This window comes from Schistocerca piceifrons, chromosome X, assembly GCF_021461385.2.
Source record: "Schistocerca piceifrons isolate TAMUIC-IGC-003096 chromosome X, iqSchPice1.1, whole genome shotgun sequence".
Taxonomy (NCBI): Eukaryota; Metazoa; Arthropoda; class Insecta; order Orthoptera; family Acrididae; genus Schistocerca; species Schistocerca piceifrons.
Window position 1 is genome coordinate 254,983,388 of NC_060149.1, and position 17,628 is coordinate 255,001,015.

A 17,628-nucleotide genomic window follows, 5' to 3' on the forward strand; every position below is an offset into this window, starting at 1 on the left:
AGTGGGTAGTAGTTCTTCACCTTCTTCTTCTTCTAACACAATTGCATGCATCGGTTAATAACATGATATTACATTTGTTTCTAGATGCACCTGATGCGCAAGTTGAGCTCAGTCGACTTTTGCTGGAGACAGCAACATATAAGATCCCACCAACTCATTCAGAGGAGGATAATTTTGAATGTTTGTAGAAATGTAATATATATCTACATCTAAATTTTTAAATTATGCATGATACTTAATATTGTTCCCTCTCCTGTCTGCATAGGCGATATTGAGGAGATGCTGGGTGGTAGTCTTGCAGCCCTGTCGATGTCAACGTAACCATAGCCAGACATTTAGCAGCCCTGGGCACCAGTTCTGTTCCTGCAGTCAGCTCCGCCAGCCATGCTGCAGCCCTGTGCACCATCTGTGTATCTGCAGTCTGCATTGCCAACCACAATGATGCAGCCCTGCATGTTGACTAATTCTGAAAGTACATAGAAAAACTATAGATTCCTACATTCATTATTATTTTTAAAAATTATTCACGATACTTAATTTTGTTCCTCTATCTGTCTGCGTGGGCAGTGAACCTGTTGCAGCTCTGTCGATGGTGGTGCAGATGCCTATGCATCACACTAGGCCATTTGTTTCGAGATGCAGGAATGGTGGTCCAGTAAGGTACTCAGCCATGTATTGTGCCATTATTTGTACTCACATGTTTGTGATACACATAATGGCGGGTCCAGTTATATCCCACTTCCTGAAGATATTTTCACTAAACATGCATGCATTAATGTCCAGAAACTTGTGGATAATTATTGCTTTGCATGGTCACTTCTGGCTTGTGACAGAAATTACCCTAAGCATGCATATCACACATGCACATAAAAAAGCTGATGTCCGTGGGCACTATAATTTCCAGAGCATCAAGTTCCCCACAAAACTAAAGGATATTCCAAAATTTGAGAAGCAGAACCCTGAATAGTCAGATTAGTCAATTTATGTATACGCCCTGGCAGTTGATGAGACAGAAGATGACAAAGATGACCATGAGCACACTGTACAGAACAACACAGAAGTCATGTGAATAGCAGTTGGATTCCTCTTCTTTTCCAAATTAGCAGATAAATTCCCCAAACACATAGACCTGTTGCTAATCTCTGAGGGAGATGAGCAGCACTATGTTTGGATCAAAAACATATCCCACATAGTTTCCTCTCAAATGTCCAGACATCATAGTGCTCTGCAGTTTTACCATACATGTCTCAGTTTGTTTACTAAGAGTGCGTATCTTGAAAGGCACCTTATCATCTCCTCAAACCAGAAACTGGTATAAGTGGAAATTCCTAGCAATGATAAAAAGTTCTTAAGTTTAAGAATATCCACCACCAGGAGTGATGTCCCTTCGTCGTGCATGCCAATTTTGAGTGCGTCCTAGCTCGTGTGGCATCTTCTGAAGGTGACCCCTCCATATGTGGCTGCCTGTCAGGTTGTGTCCATGTATGATTCTAGTCAAAACAAGTTCAAATCTTACATAAGGGATGATCCTTCGAGATGGTTGCTCACCGAGCTTGAAAAACTTGCATGGGAAGTTGATCATGCTTATAGTGGCAATATCCCAGTGACTGACTGGAAGGAGAATGAGGTGCTGTACAAGCAGGCAGATGATTGTCATAGTTCTGGGCTGCTGTAGGATAGGAATGCAAAAATTCCCTGTAGAGACCATTGTCAAATAACAGCAAAGTTCCACAGTGCAGCCCACAATGTACACAACTTGAAATATCAACTACCATAACATATAACCATCTTTTTCTACAATCTGAGTGAGTACGTCACCCACTTTCTAGTTCAACACTTCGGTGATTTCGGGATGTAGGATGACAGTGTCATCCCTGTTACCGCTGAGAAGTATTTCCCAATTTCCAAGAGATTCGCACCAAGAATAACGCATCATTTCCTGGATTCACTTTGCTTAATGCATTTGTCTCTTCAGAAATGTACTGAGACAATGTGTCTCGAGAATAAGCATATCATCAGAGCCATATATTTCAATGATGCAAAGTTTCAGCTTGTGACGAAGATGGGGGTTTGTGCATGTGAATCCCTGGATTTGATGGAGATTCTCAATGAAACCACATTGCGCAACATAACTACATTCTCCAGTACACTAACAGGCACTGCCTAAATGAATGCAAAATATGAGCACATGGTGAACGTTTGGCAGGAGTTTGGTATCATCAGTTTAGATGAATATGCCAAATTATGCATTAACACTGATGTCCACCTGCTCACAGACATCTTCAAGAAGTTCTGGAGTGTGTGCCTGGCCACATACTTTCTGCATCCTGCCTCCTATTTCACCACACCTGGGTTTTCGTGAAACACAAAGCTAAGGAAGACGCGTGTCACCATCGAACTTTTGACGGATGTTGACATGCTGCTCCTCTCCGAATGCAGGATTTGTGGAGGACTTTGCCAGTGCTTGCAAATAATCATTGAATGAGTGGGGAGGAGTAAAGGCCATCTGACGATTTAAGTTACATCTTTTCCCTAGATGTAAACAGTCTCTATGGGCAAGCCATGCAACGAAGTCTACAATATGGAGGGTTCCAGTGGCTATGCAAAAAGGTAATAGGAAATCGATAGAGTGAAGAAAGGATAGATCCTTTATGTGGCTGTGATGCTGGTGAGGGATGTGTTCTGGAGGTAGAGATGGAGTATCCCATCCATCTACATGCCGAGTAAAGTGACTTGCCTCTATGTCCAGAGTAACTAATCATACGAAACAGTTACATTTCAAAGTTGCTGATAACGCTAGAGGACAAATATTGCTATATAATTCATTACAGAAACCTCCAGCTGTGTTTCGGGTTGGAGATGAACCTTGTTAGTATTACTCAAGGAATCTCCTTCAAGTAACATCCATGGTTCGAGGAGTACATTGATTTAAATACGAAACAGACGGCTCTCACAATGTGTGATTTCGAAAAAGACTTACAAATTAATGAATAATTCAACTTTCGAAAAAATCATGGAGAATATTAGAGAGTATCTGGAAGTTCATTTAATTTACCAGTGAGATATACATTATGGCGCAAGAGATTACATCGCCAGGCCAAATTTCGAACAGGTCATCATCATATTCAATGAGCATATGAGATGCTGTGGAGATGAGTAAAGTTTTAGTGCAGTTCACGAAACCTGTCTATATTGGTATGTTTGTTCTTGAGCTCTCCACATTCTACATGAACTGTTTTCAGTATGACTTTGCTAAGCCAAAATTCTGCTATACCAAGTTACTTTATATGAATACAGACAGTTTCATCTACTTGGTGAAAGGCTGCAATTAATATGAAATAATTAGGAACAATCATGGAGAATTCGACACGTCCAATTATGTAGCCCATAATCCCTTTGGTATAACACCTTAGATTGAAAGGTTGTCAGCCTGATGAAAGACGAGATGAATGGTTCACAGATTGTTCAGTTTGCAGGGCTCATATCCAAGATCTATACTTACCATATAGATGCAGGTGCCACTCAGAGATGGGCCAAGGGTGTGCCTCAAAGGCTTTCATGATCGAATATTACAACAGGTGACTTCTTGAGGGCACTAGCACAGCTCCACATGTGGTGTTCCAGGTAATTTTTATTTTGAGATGCCATGAGTTACACATGGGTGCAGAGAGTACAAATGCTTCATTGCACATCATGTGTGCGAATATATCATTTGCGTGTTTGTGGGGGGGGGGGGGGGGGGGGGGGAGTGGGTGGGTGGGTCCATGTGTGGGTATGGGTGTGCAGAGAGTATGAATACTTCATTGCACACCATGTGTGTGAATATATCGTTTGCGCAGTATGTGTGCTTATGAAAGAATATTATACGTGTGTATGTGTTTGTAAATGTAAATGTTGTATATATTAATGGAAAATGTAAATATTAAAAGAAACCAATCAGAAAGCAGCTGTAAATATGGTATAAAAGTGTATATCGAAACGAAAAAAGGGAAACTTTGTATTTAAGTTCTTGTACCTGTTAGTCATAAGTCCTCAGAAAAAATACCTTGTAAGTAAGAAGCATACATACGTAAATACATTACAAAGAGGGATAATTGTTGTATATACAAAAAACTGTTTTGTATAAGGAAACTAATGTATACAAGAAAAAGAGTAGCTGTGTCAATACAACAAAAATGGTAAATTATTGTATATAAGAAAAAAGTTGCTATTTTAAAAAAAGAAAAATGCAGGATTTTGCGCATGAATTGACCTCATAATTATGTCTCATTAATGTTCAATGCGATTCATGTTGGACGATCTGGGTGGCCAAATCATTCATGTGAACTGTTCAGAATGTTCTTCTAACCAGTCTTGAACAACTGTGGCCCTGTGACATGATTGGGAACATGAAGTCCATGATGACATGTAACCATTGTACCACTGAGACCTCTCTTCATATACGAATACATGCCGAAGGTAATTCGAGTCTGAGGATCAATCCACCTCAATGAAGTCCTTCCAACAGAGTAGGGTAGTGTTAGTGGGTAGATTTGCCAGTAGACAGTTGAACACACCCTCAAACACAGACTTACAAATGATAATACTCATTGGGGTCAACCATTTTGAGTAAAACAAAATTCACAATAGAACAAAGAAAACACACTCTTAAGAAAAGTTGGAGGCTGTGAGACAACTGCCAATGTTTAAATTAATGATAATTAAATGAACACTCTAGCTGCAAACAGGCGTTGATGTACTTCATTGGGGACATGTTAAAAATGTGTGCCCCGACCGGGACTCGAACCTGGGATCTCCTGCTTACATGGCAGACGCTCTATCCATCTGAGCCACCATGGGCACAGAGGATAGTGCGTCTGCAGGGATTTATCCCTTGCACGCTTCCCGTGAGATCCACATTCCCAACATGTCCACACCACTACATTCATAGTGCGCCTAATAGAATCTAGCAATGGGACACAGAATCTCCGAGGTTGCGATAAAGTGGGAGAGTTTCCCATATGACTGTCATAAGTGTACCATGAATATCAGGTATCCGGTAAAACATCAAATCTCTGACATCACTGTGGCCAGAAAAAGATCCTGCAAGAATGAGATCAACAAAGACTGAAGAAAATTGTTCAATGTGACTGAAGTGCAACCCTTCCTCAAATTGCTGCAGGTTTGAATACCGGGCCATCAACAATTGTCAGCTTGCAAACTATTCTAGAAAACATCATCGATATGGGCTTTTGGAGCCAAAGGACCACTCATGTACCCTTGACGACTGCGTGACACAAAGCATTACGCCTTGCCTGGGTCCATCAACACCGAAATTGGGCTGTTGATGACTGGAAACATGTTGCCTGGTCAGACAAGTCTCATTTCAAATTGTATTGAGCAGATGGGTGTGCATGGGTCTGGAGACAACCTCATCAACAAATGGACCCAGCATGTCAGAAGGGGACTGTTCAAGCTGGTGGAGGCTCTGTAATGGTGTGGGACATGTGTAGTTGGAATGCTATGGGACCCCTGATAGTTTAGATATGACTCTAACATATGACACTAAGCATCCTGTCTGATCACCTGCATCCATTGATGTCCATTGTGTATTCCAACAGATATGGACTATTCCAGTAGGACAATACGACATCTCACATGTCCAGAAATGGTGCAGAGTGGCTCTAGGAATACTCTTTTACATTTAAACGGTTCTCCTGGCCACCAAACTTCCCAGACATGAATATTTTTGAGCACATCTGGGATGCCTTGTAATGTGCTGTCCAGAATTTATGGGCAGCCCTGCAGGAATCATGCTGTCGATTCCCTCCAGCTCTACTTCAGACATTAGTCGAGCCCATGCCACATGTTATGGCAGTTCTGCATGCTGTGGGAGCCCTACATGATACCAGTGTACCAGTTTCTTTGGCTCTTTGGTGTGTAACAAATCATAAAAGCTTTAGTTAACATTTCTTTGAGTATGGAATAAAACATCCTATAATTAGTAGCTGGTTTCGCTGCTTTTGTCAGTAATAAGATTTTAATGGGGGAAACTTTTGTACTGTCCCAAAGTTACCCCACATATATGTTGTAACTAATTTTGGTTATCTCTTTTGGAACAATCAAAGTATGGTACAGAAATATAAACATTCTCTGAGGTTGAGGGCACAGAAATCATACCAAGGAAAGTCTCAAAGAGGCTATCAGTGCAATTAAATCAAAAACCCTGACCTACCGGAAGGTGTCCCAAATGTACAGAATCCCAAAGAAGACACTTATACTAAAAGTTACAGAAAGACATGGGAGAACAGTTGACAGGTATTGTGTATTTACAGAGTCAGAAGAAGAATGATTTGTTTTCCATGCAGTGGCTTTATCAAGTTTTGGTTTCCTCATGCGGACATTCAACCTCCAATATTCAGTAAAGGCGTATCTTGACAGATATGGCAGGAAGAAAGCCAGATTTAAAAACAACTTCCCTGGAATAGACTGAGCAGGACAATTTATGCAAGGGCAGCAAATGATGAAATAGTGAATGCATTCTGTGGCAGTTTGGAGGTAGACATGGAAGGTGTTCCACCTGAGAATGTGTGGGATTACAATGAAACCAGTTTAGCTGATGATCTGGAGTGTTCAAAAATATGTACTAAAAGGGGAACAAAGTATCCTGAACAAATGCAGAACTCAATGGTGTGGTAATGCAGCAGGAACACTCCCCCCCCCCCCCTTCCCCCCTCTTTTACCTAAATTACAAACCCAAAAAGTTTTTGGGAGACAAGGACAGAAAATGGGCCATTGGGAGCTAGCTATAACAAACCAATAGTGAGTGGTTTATTAGTGAGTGCTTCAAGGATTGGTTTATCCAATTACTCCTGCCTATCTTGTGAAGACTAGATCGTGTTACGCTTATTGTAGGTGACAACCTGAGCTCACACATCCATCTTGAAGTGCTCTGGTTGTGTGAAGAGTACAACATAAAATTCACTATCCTGGCATCGAATGCAACCCACCTTCCGCAACTACTTGATGTTGTGTACTTTCAGCCTTTGGAAGTACATTGGCAGAAGATCCTTGGGGACTGGAAACAGACAGCAATGGGCAGCAGGTGCAGCTCTGTGCCCAAAAAATGTTTCCCCAATTTGCTCGAGAAGCAGTGGGGTGTGTGACCTCAAGTGGAGATAACTGGAAAGTAGGCTTCCGGACCACTTGAATCGCCAAATTGTGCAGGAAAGGCTGTTACCAGCCTGTAAGGAGACACAATCATGTTATGTTTCACGGTAAATGGAATCTGTCAACTGCTCTATCCCATTCAAAGGACTGTGGACAATGTAGTATGTCCTCCCTTGGATCTACCATAGTGTTGAACTATGCAGAACTGTGTTTTGCAAACAGCTCCTGGCTAACCAGCATTGTATCTGTGAAGGTGATATCTTTGGAACTTAAAAAATATACAAAACCTTACATTTCTACAACAAACAAATTTAATTATTTTGTATTCCTCCCTCATTGTTACCACGGCCTGTGCTTCTGTGGACACTTGTCATACCATGTGCTATAGCATAGTACCCAGAGATCCTTCAATAATTTGTATTATGCATTTGCTATGGTAACCACCTGTTAGGCACTGCTATTTTGATGAGGTCGATGCAACCTCATCTAATGTTGACTATTCTGTTGTGGTTAGATTTGCCCTATCTGCTACAATTCATTCATTTTCCATATGCTCTATCTCCCTTCAGAGCTGATGAAAAGTCTGAAGCTGATATACCATTAGGATTTGCCGTCACTAGGCACTTGACATATACTGGAAACACCATAAGGGAATATCTGACAGTTATTTCATATACTGAACCTCAGTGTCACACTTGTGCCTTTATTTTAACCGGTTTTAATATGTTATATCTTGCTCCTGGTCTGTGAATACCTGTATTTAGATTGTTGTGTAGCGAGATACCTGGTATGGTGCACAACACATCTACATCTACATCTAAATATACCTCTACATCCATCCCTGCAGACCACCATGAAGTGCAAGGTAGAGGGTATGTCCCACTGTACCAGTTATTAGGGTTTTTTCCTGTTCCACTCACATATGGAGCATGGGAAGAACAATTTTTTGAATGCCTCTGTGTGTGCTGTAATTATTCTGATCTTGTTCTCACGATCCTTATGCAAGCGATACATAGGGGGCTGTAGTACATTCCTAGAGTCATCACATTTAAAGCAGGTTCTTGAAGCTTTGTTAGTAGACTTTCTCAGGATAGTTTACATCTATCTTCAAGAGTCTGCCAGCTCAGTTTCTTCAGCATCACTGTAACACTCTCCCATGGGTCAAACAAACCTGTGACCATTTGTGCAGCCATTCATTGAATATGCTCAATATCTCCTGTTAGTCCTACCTGGTATGAGTCCCACACACTTGAATGATATTCTAGAATGGGTCACGAGAGTATTTTTAAGTGGTCTCCTTTGTAGTCTGATTGCACTTGCCCAGAATTCTACCAATAAACCAAAGTCTACCACTTGCTTTAACCACAACTGAACCTATGTGATCATTCCATTTCATTTCCCTACAAAGTATTACACCCAGGTATTTGTACAACTTGGTCAATTCCAGCTGTGACTCACTGATACTATAGTCATTGGATACCTTGTTTCTTCGTTTTGTGAAGTGCACAATTTTACATTTCTGAACAATTATAACAAGTTGTCAGCCTTTGCACCACTTTGAAATCTTGTCAAGGTCTGACTGGATATTTTTGCAGCTCATTTCAGACAGTACTTAATTGTAAATAACTGCGTCATGTGCAAAAAGTCTGAGATTATTTATATATTGTCTGCAAGGTCATTAATATACAACATGAACAGCAAGGGTGCCAACAAACTGCCCTGACACACTGGTTTGCTTAGAATACCACACGCCTGAATAGCTGATCATGTCTGCTTCCCCAGCTGACGTTATATCCACATTATGTCCTATAACGTACTTGGATACTGTACAAGTATTTCAACTTCAATATTGTTATTATTAATTTGAGCTCATTTAACCTAGGATACCTGTGATGGGTACCACTAATGCTATCAGAATTCAAGTTTACACTTTTGTTAGATTTTTCCACAATGAACAAATTTAGAAATACCATCTATGTTAATTGCTTTCTGCCAAGCATAATGGACGGCTGTGTGATACCTTACTACTTACACATGAAGTGTTCAACTTGAGTTAGTAGCAAGACTTAATCAGTCATTCCTATCCCTGACACTATCAACCTCCCTACTCTTCTATTCTTTAACTTGATCCCTTTTACTAAGTTTCCCAAATCAGAGTATGTCTCCAACAAAGTGATATAAACTACACAGAGTCTCTCAAATTATGCCCATCTCTACCTGTGGCAGAATACAGCATAAAATCCACACATAAAAAACAATGTTACCCTCAGTTGTAAGAAATCCTCCTACCACGTAGTTTCTGTGCTGACCCTATTATGTGCTAGGCTACTAGTCCATCCATTTTGCCTGAGGGAAACTAAATCGGCTACATCTAGCCTCATTACCTGCTCTACCACTTGCCTGTTTGGGTACTGGCCCCAGATTCAATACATCTATGATCCTGCCAGCCTGGGCTTCCTGACGCCTGATCATAACACAACTTACACAACTTTCTCCCCCGCAGGGTGTGTGATGTTCTCTTAAACTTACTCCAAGAGTTTTTCAACATAACTTACACAACACTCTCTCCTGTAGGGTCTGTGATGTTCTCTGAAACTTACCCTAGGAGTTTTTCTGCAAACTATGTTTAATTATTGCTGCAGGCTTCACTGCCCTAATCACTGACCACTAGCTTGACACTCATTACTCGATTTCCTGCGTGACTAAAGCTGTGCTACTATTTTATGAGTCTGTCACAAATTTGGTAATTTTTTTAGGGTCCAGGACTACCAGTGCTCATTGATATCCAGTAGATTTTGGTGACAACCTCCACAATCATAAGACAAACAAATTCAGGCATTGAGTTACACCTGTCCCCACATGAGTGCTGACTCTTGTGATTTGTAAGCATTCAAGACAAAGCAATGCTTCCTGCCCCCTCTATGACTTTTGGGCTGACTTAGTTTTCTGTCACTACTTTACAAACATTGTTGGACTTGCAAACACCCAGTTGCTACTCGAGTTTGTCATGTCTCATAGCAGCACACTGTCAAGCATGGCTACTTTAAAAGTGAATGCAACAACTCAGGTAACTTCCAACTTTTTATCTACTGCCAGTCATCTTGTGTGGGACATAACTTTACGTCATGTTATCCGGTTTCTCTAAACTAAAATCAGTGACATGGATGTGCCTACCCTATCGCAACACATTGCATTAATACATTTTAGTTACCATAAACTGGGGCTACTTTGGGATGGGTTTTAGTATTTTCTGGGATTTCTGAAACGTTTTACTGTATTAAATGACTAAATATATATTAGTTTGATAGATTTAATCTTGCTCTTTTTGAATATGAACGCATTTTGTTCTGTAACCATTCCTTGCCAAGTGAGTCCCTTCAGGTTTTGTCCCAATGTTTCCTCACGGGTTGGAGTAACATTGGGACAAGACATTTTTTCAGACTAAAACCAATAAAGAAAAAGAACTGCCTGAATGTTAGACTATCAACTCTTTATTTGGATCAGTATTGGCTCCACCACAATGAGTTAAAAGTAATAGTAACAATTAAATTATGAACAAATTAATAGATTAAACACATTAAAGAATTTGAGAAATTAATAAGAAACTGCAAACAGATACAAAATCATAAAAAAATGCTGATCACCAAAAAAATAAAAGAGGCATCTGGTACAATTCAGTACAGTGCATACAATCCCAACTCCTTAACATTAAAAGTGTCTCAATGACCAGCTTGCTCAGGTCGGCTGATGATTAGGACAATGTCTTCTGCAGCATATTCTAGAAGATCCTCTTTCTTGGGCCACTTCCACTTGTTTCCACATTTTTCCATGGCAGAGGCCACATAACCCTTCATTCTTCTTTTTGTGACTTGTCCTGGATACAGTTTACCTTCATATTTGACAAGTACATACATCCCCTCGCACACATTCTCTTTTTGGGTCCCAAGAGACATAACCATTTGGGTTGGTGAAGACTCATCAGTGTCTTCGGATTCATTTTCTTCAGCCTCAACATCCATGGTTACACTATATCTGAGTCTGCATCAGATACAGAAGATAAGCTCTTGTCATAGTAGCTGTATGTGTTCAATTTTTGTACCATTGTCTTAGCTGTGTAGTTTTAGTTCTATGTCTTGAAGTGGATGGCTTGTTCATATGGATAGCAAGAACGTCTTCAGCAGAAATGTTCTTTCCTGTGGGAACATTTACCATTTTACCCCTCATTGTTTGATGCTTCTGAGTTGCTTCCTTTCTGTTCTGCATGAGTTGATCCATAAAGGTCTCACTGATGACTGCAATGAGGTTTGTTTCCTAGGCCATCACGAATGATGGAAGCCTTTCCTGCACAATTTGGTGATTCAAGTGATATGTGACTGTTTCTGGAAGCCTGCTTTCCAGTTATCTCCTCTTGAGGTGACACATCCCCACTGCTTATCGAGCAAATTGGGGAAAAACTTCTTGGGCACAGAGCTGCACCTGCTGCCCATTGCTGTCTGTTTCCAGTCCCCAAGGATCTTCTGCCACTGTACTTTCAAAGGCCAAAAGTACACAACATCGAGTAGTTGTGGAAGGTGGGTTGCATTCGATGGCAGCATAGTGAATTTTATGTTGTACTCTTCACACAACCAGAGCACTTCAAGTTGGATGTGTGAGCTCAGGTTGTCACCTACAATAAGTTTAACACCATCTTGTCTTCTCAAGATAGACAGGAGTAATTGGATAAACCAATCCTTGAAGTACTCACTGATAAACCACTCACTACTGGTTTGTTATAGCTAGCTCCCAATGGCCCATTTTCTGTCCTTGTCTCCCAAAAACTTTTTGGCTTTGTAATTTAGGTAAAAGAGGGAGGGGGGGTAGTGTCCTGCTGCATTACCACACACCATTGAGTTCTGCATTTGTTCAGGATACTTTGTTCCCCTTTTAGTGCATATTTTTGAACACTCCAGATCATCAGCTAAACTGGTTTCATTGTAATTCCACACATTCTCAGGTGGAACACCTTCCATGTCTACCTCCGAACTGGAACAGAATGCATTCACTATTTCATCATTTGCTGCTCTTGCATAATTGATGTTTTTAGCTGCATCGTGTGTCAAAACAGCATTGTGCCTTTGCATAAATTGTCCTGCTCAGTCTATTCCAGGAAAGTTGTTTTTACATCTGGCTTTCTTCCTGCCATATCTGTCAAGATACACCTTTACCGAACATTGGAGGTCGAATGTCCGCATGAGGAAACCAAAACTTGATAAAGCCACTGCATGGGAAACAAATCATTCCTCTTCTGACTCTGTAAATACACAATGCCTGTCAACTGTTCTCCCATGCCTTTCTGTAACTTTTAGTATAAGGGTGTTCTTTGGGTTTCTGTACATTTGGGACATCTTCCAGTAGGTCAGGGTTTTTGATTTAATTGCATTGATAGCCTCTTTGAGACTTTCCTTGGTATGATTTATGTGCCCTCAACCTCAGAGCACGTTTATATTTATGTACCATACTTTGGGACAGTACAAAAGTTTCCCCATTAAAATCTCATTACTGACAAAAACAACAAAACCAGCTATTAATTATAGGATGTTTTATTCCATACTCAAAGAAATGTTAACTATAGCTTGTATGATTTGTTACACACCAAAGAAACTGGTACACCTGCTTAATATAATTTAGGGCTCCCACAGCATGCAGAAGTGCCATAACATGTGGCATGGGCTCAACTAATGTCTGAAGTAGAGCTGGAGGGAATCGACAGCATGATTCCTGCAGGGCTGTCCGTAAATTCTGGACAACACGTTACAAGGCATCCCAGATCTGCTCAAAAATGTTCATGTCTGGGGAGTTTGGTGGCCAGCAGAACCATTTAAATGCAAAAGAGTGTTCCTGGAGCCATTCTGCACCAATTATGAGCATGTGGGATGTCGTATTATCCTATCGGAATAGTCCATGTCTGTTGGAATACACAATGGACATGAATGGATGCACTTCTTGATGCAATAATTTACCAACAGCTGTATGTATTGTAGAAATTTATTTTATTTTATGATCTTCTATGTGCTACCAGTTTTGGTGTTACATTGATGCCATCTTCAGGCCCCACTCATCATAGTCGTAAAATCGCTATACACGGAAGGAGCCGTATAATTGGATCCGAGAATCTATCGTCCTGCAACAGCTCTTGGTGGCCAGACTGAGTCTGTGTCGCCTGGCCACCAAGAGCTGTTGTAGGACAATTGATTCACGGATCCAGTTATGTGGCTCCTTCCGTGTATAGCGATTTTATGACTATGACGAGTGGGGCCAGAAGATGGCATCAATGTAACACTGAAACTGGTAGCACATAGAAGTTCATAAAACAAAATAAATTTCTACAATACATATGGCTGTTGGTAAATTATTGCAGTAAGAAGTTCATGCCAGCCGTCGTCCCACGATCCATAATGGATCAACGAAGATTGAATGGGTGCAGGTGATCAGACAGGATGCTTAGTGTCATCTGTCAGAGTCATATCTAGATATATCAGGGGTCCCATATCATTCCAACTACACACATCCCACATCATTACAGAGCCTCCATCAGCTTGAACAGTCATCTGCTTACATGCTTGGTCCATGGATTCATGAGTTTGTCTCCATACCCGTGCACGTCCATTCGCTCAATACAATTTGAAATGAGACTCGTCCGACCAGGCAACATGTTTCCAGTCATCAACAGCTCAAATTTGGTGTTGATGGACCCAGGCAAGGCATAAGGCTTTGTGTCATGCAGTCATCAAGGGTACATGAGTGGGTCTTTGGTTCCAAAAGCCCATATCAATGATGTTTCATAGAATAGTTTGCAAGCTGACACTTGTTGATGGCGTGGCATTCAAACCTGCAGCAATTTGAGGAAGAGTTGCACTTCAGTCACATTGAACAATTGTCTTCAGTCTTTGTTGATCTCATTTTTGCAGGATCTTTTTCTGGCCACAGTGATGTCAGAGATTTGATGTCTTACCGAATTCCTGATATTCATGGTACACTTGTGAAATGGTCATATGGCAAACTCCCCACTTTATCGCTACCTTGGAGATGCTGTGTCCTATTTCTCGTGCGCTGTACGTTCAAACTAACTTAAATCTTGATAAACTGCCACTGTAGCAGGAGTAACTGATCTAACAACTATGCCAGACACTTGTAATCTTATATAAGCGTTGGCGACTGCAGTGTTGTATTCTGGCTGTTTACATATCTCTGTACTTGAATATGCATGTCTATACTAGTTTCTTTGGCACTTCAGTGTGTTTACCTGTCTTTCATGGTCCAAATGTAGTATCACTTTTGTATGTGAAAGTTTGCAACACAATTATCACTTGTCAACACTGGCACAAATATGAAAATTGCTGCTGCCTAGCATGGTGGTATGTCAAAATTCTGGAGATAGCAAATAGATGGCGGCAAAGATCAAAGCTTGTAGAGACTTCAGAAGCAATATGGCATCTTGCAAGTTGTGGCCAGGGGATATTTAAAACTGGATTGAAGTGTCGCTATCCTAATGTTACCCCATCAGTTCCAAAGTATCCCCAGTTTATGATAAGTGGACTTGTGCTGACAAATGGCTCTCCTGGAGCATGACAAGTTGGTGATAGCTATATTCGCCGAGACACCTCAAGCAGTTGTACCTTCATCTTCCATAGCCAGTTGCTTAAGATGAGGTGCTGTATTATATTGGCTCTGTTTCTTAGTGTTGTGGGTACCCCACTATTTCAAGACCACCCATCATCCTCTGGCATAATGTTTGAAAGATTGGACAACCTGTTGTATACCCCTCATCAGACATAATAATGTCTGACATAAATTTAATCATACTGAAAGAAGAAGTAGAATTATAACAACCTATAAGCCACTTGAAAGCATGTGAACCTCTATTACGAACCTCTTGTCAGAACAGAACTCTCTGTACTCTATGAGAGCTGAAGCAGGCACTTGCTATCACCCAGGAATGATCATGAAGCATTTTAGATGCAATGCCACTCCATTGCACCAAGCAGGCCTGGTTTATTGTGGATGTACTGAAAACAATATTTTGTACCCTTGAACAGGCTGATGCTGATGGCTGGAATAAAGCCCTCCATGAGGCTACCCAATTTGCTACTCAGAATCATGAAATTCCTTTATGCCAATATGAGCAATTCTGAAACATTGAAGATAACCACCAGGCTGCCACCAGAAAAATTTGTAGCGTATCCAGTGATTTAGTAAACCTACAAAAAGAACTTAAGAACTTGAGTCCATGTGAATTAATCACCATATACAGGAAATTACCAAACCTAACTGCTACCCTGGAAGAAACCAAGGTGTTACAGACTTTGTTGTATAGCACCCACGCAGCTCAGATGTACATCAACACCCTACACTCTAGCATTCAGTTGTGGCTGCAACAGAAGTTATATCCTAACTTGCTGCCTATTGAAACCTTCTTACAAACATCAAGAAACATTTCATTCTGTTTATCAACAAGCATGCAACTGATTTCGCCCATATGGGAATCACTGCTGCCCCATTATTACACAGCTGCCGCCCCATTATTACACAGCTGCCAATTGTCACAGTCTTAGGATACATTGAAAATACAGATATCGCTGCCCATCAGGTGTGCAAATTGTGAATTTGAGTATTCCAATCTGTACACCTTCCCAGTCACCTGGGCAGCTGATTGGAAACATACTGTCTGGCAGGCACATTATATTTGGATTGTCAGTAAAGACCATCAGTCACACTTGGCTCTGTCACTTGTTGAATTTCACTCTTGCATTCATACAAATGACTACACATGTTTTACTTTATCACTCCACACTGTTGTTGTGGACTGTAAAATTGCATTACTTTTAGAGGAAACTAAACTACCTCTCTGCCCTCACACTGTTATTGTGATACACGAACCCTGTCAGGAAGAGTCTTCCATTCTCAATACTACAACCAACTGTAGTTCCATTTCTCTGTTATGACTCTGCATTTATGTCTCAAACATATCAGGTTAGTTTGACTAACAGTGAACTCTTATTCAGCAGTCCCTCTTGAGACACAGTCACACCCACTGTTGAACTGTCTGCCTGTTTAAACCCCCATGTGGTTATAACTATTGCAGCTACTCACAGAGCACCAGTGTGGGCTGTAATAATCACACGGCAGCAAAACTTGGTAGATATCCTAATGTGGTAATACACAATCGATTTAGACTGGAAAAAAAAAAGATTGGAAGTTTGGCTACCAGGAGCAAATCTGGTGCTCTGAACACAAGAAAGACCTACAGAAGTGTTTCTATATGAAATGGATTAGGAATGGGGGACATGGGGAGAAAAGCTGTGACAAGTGAGTAAGGCATAATGTACCTGCATGAAACCCCTGGTGTTACCTCACTCTGACAGCTTGCCTACTTTGCCAAATAACTCAAGGGGTCATCAATTGTAATCCATTAACGACTTATTGGTTTAGCAACAAGGTCAGATTACCCTTGACCATGCCATTGCTTATATTACTGAATGGAATTCTAGAGATTACTTGCATAGGGTAATTATTCCTAATGTCACATCTGTCCCCATCATCTATGTTTGTTGTAAATATTTATGAAGTTACTGTAGATGCTTTTAATCACTGTAGCCAGCAATATCCAAGCAGCAGCAATTAGGTGATTTTCATGATTAGGGCACTCTGGAGTATGGTGCTATACAGGCATGGTCCTCCCCTATGTTAAGATTTAGAAGTTTCACTGAAGCCCTTGGGTTTTTAGGTACTGTATCACTAAAAGGTGACAGAATTGTGATAGAATGTGAAATATTACTTTTTACTTGGTCAGTCATCGATTAAATAGTCCTCCATACAAAGAAGTTGGTGAATCAATTGGTAATGTCTTAGTGAACTATTTAACTTACATGAAAACAAAAAAGGAGGTACATAATATTGGTTAATTCAGTAAGAAAAGTTATAAACAGATAATTACACGTCACTGACTGCATCTATTAGTTTTAACTATGACAACTACCTAGTTGTTGTTGTTGTTGTGGTCTTCAGTCCTGAGACTGGTTTGATGCAGCTCTCCATGCTACTCTATCCTGTGCAAGCTTTTTCATCTCCCAGTACCTACTGCAACCTACATCCTTCTGAATCTGCTTAGTGTATTCATCTCTTGGTCTCCCTCTACGATTTTTACCCTCCACGCTGCCCTCCAATACTAAATTGGTGATCCCTTGATGCCTCAGAACATGTCCTACCAACCGATCCCTTCTTCTGGTCAAGTTGTGCCACAAACTTCTCTTCTCCCCAATTCTATTCAATACTTCCTCATTAGTTATGTGATCTACCCATCTAATCTTCAGCATTCTTCTGTAGCACCACATTTCAAAAGCTTCTATTCTCTTCTTGTCCAAACTATTTATCGTCCATGTTTCACTTCCATACATGGCTACACTCCATACGAATACTTTCAGAAATGACTTCCTGACACTT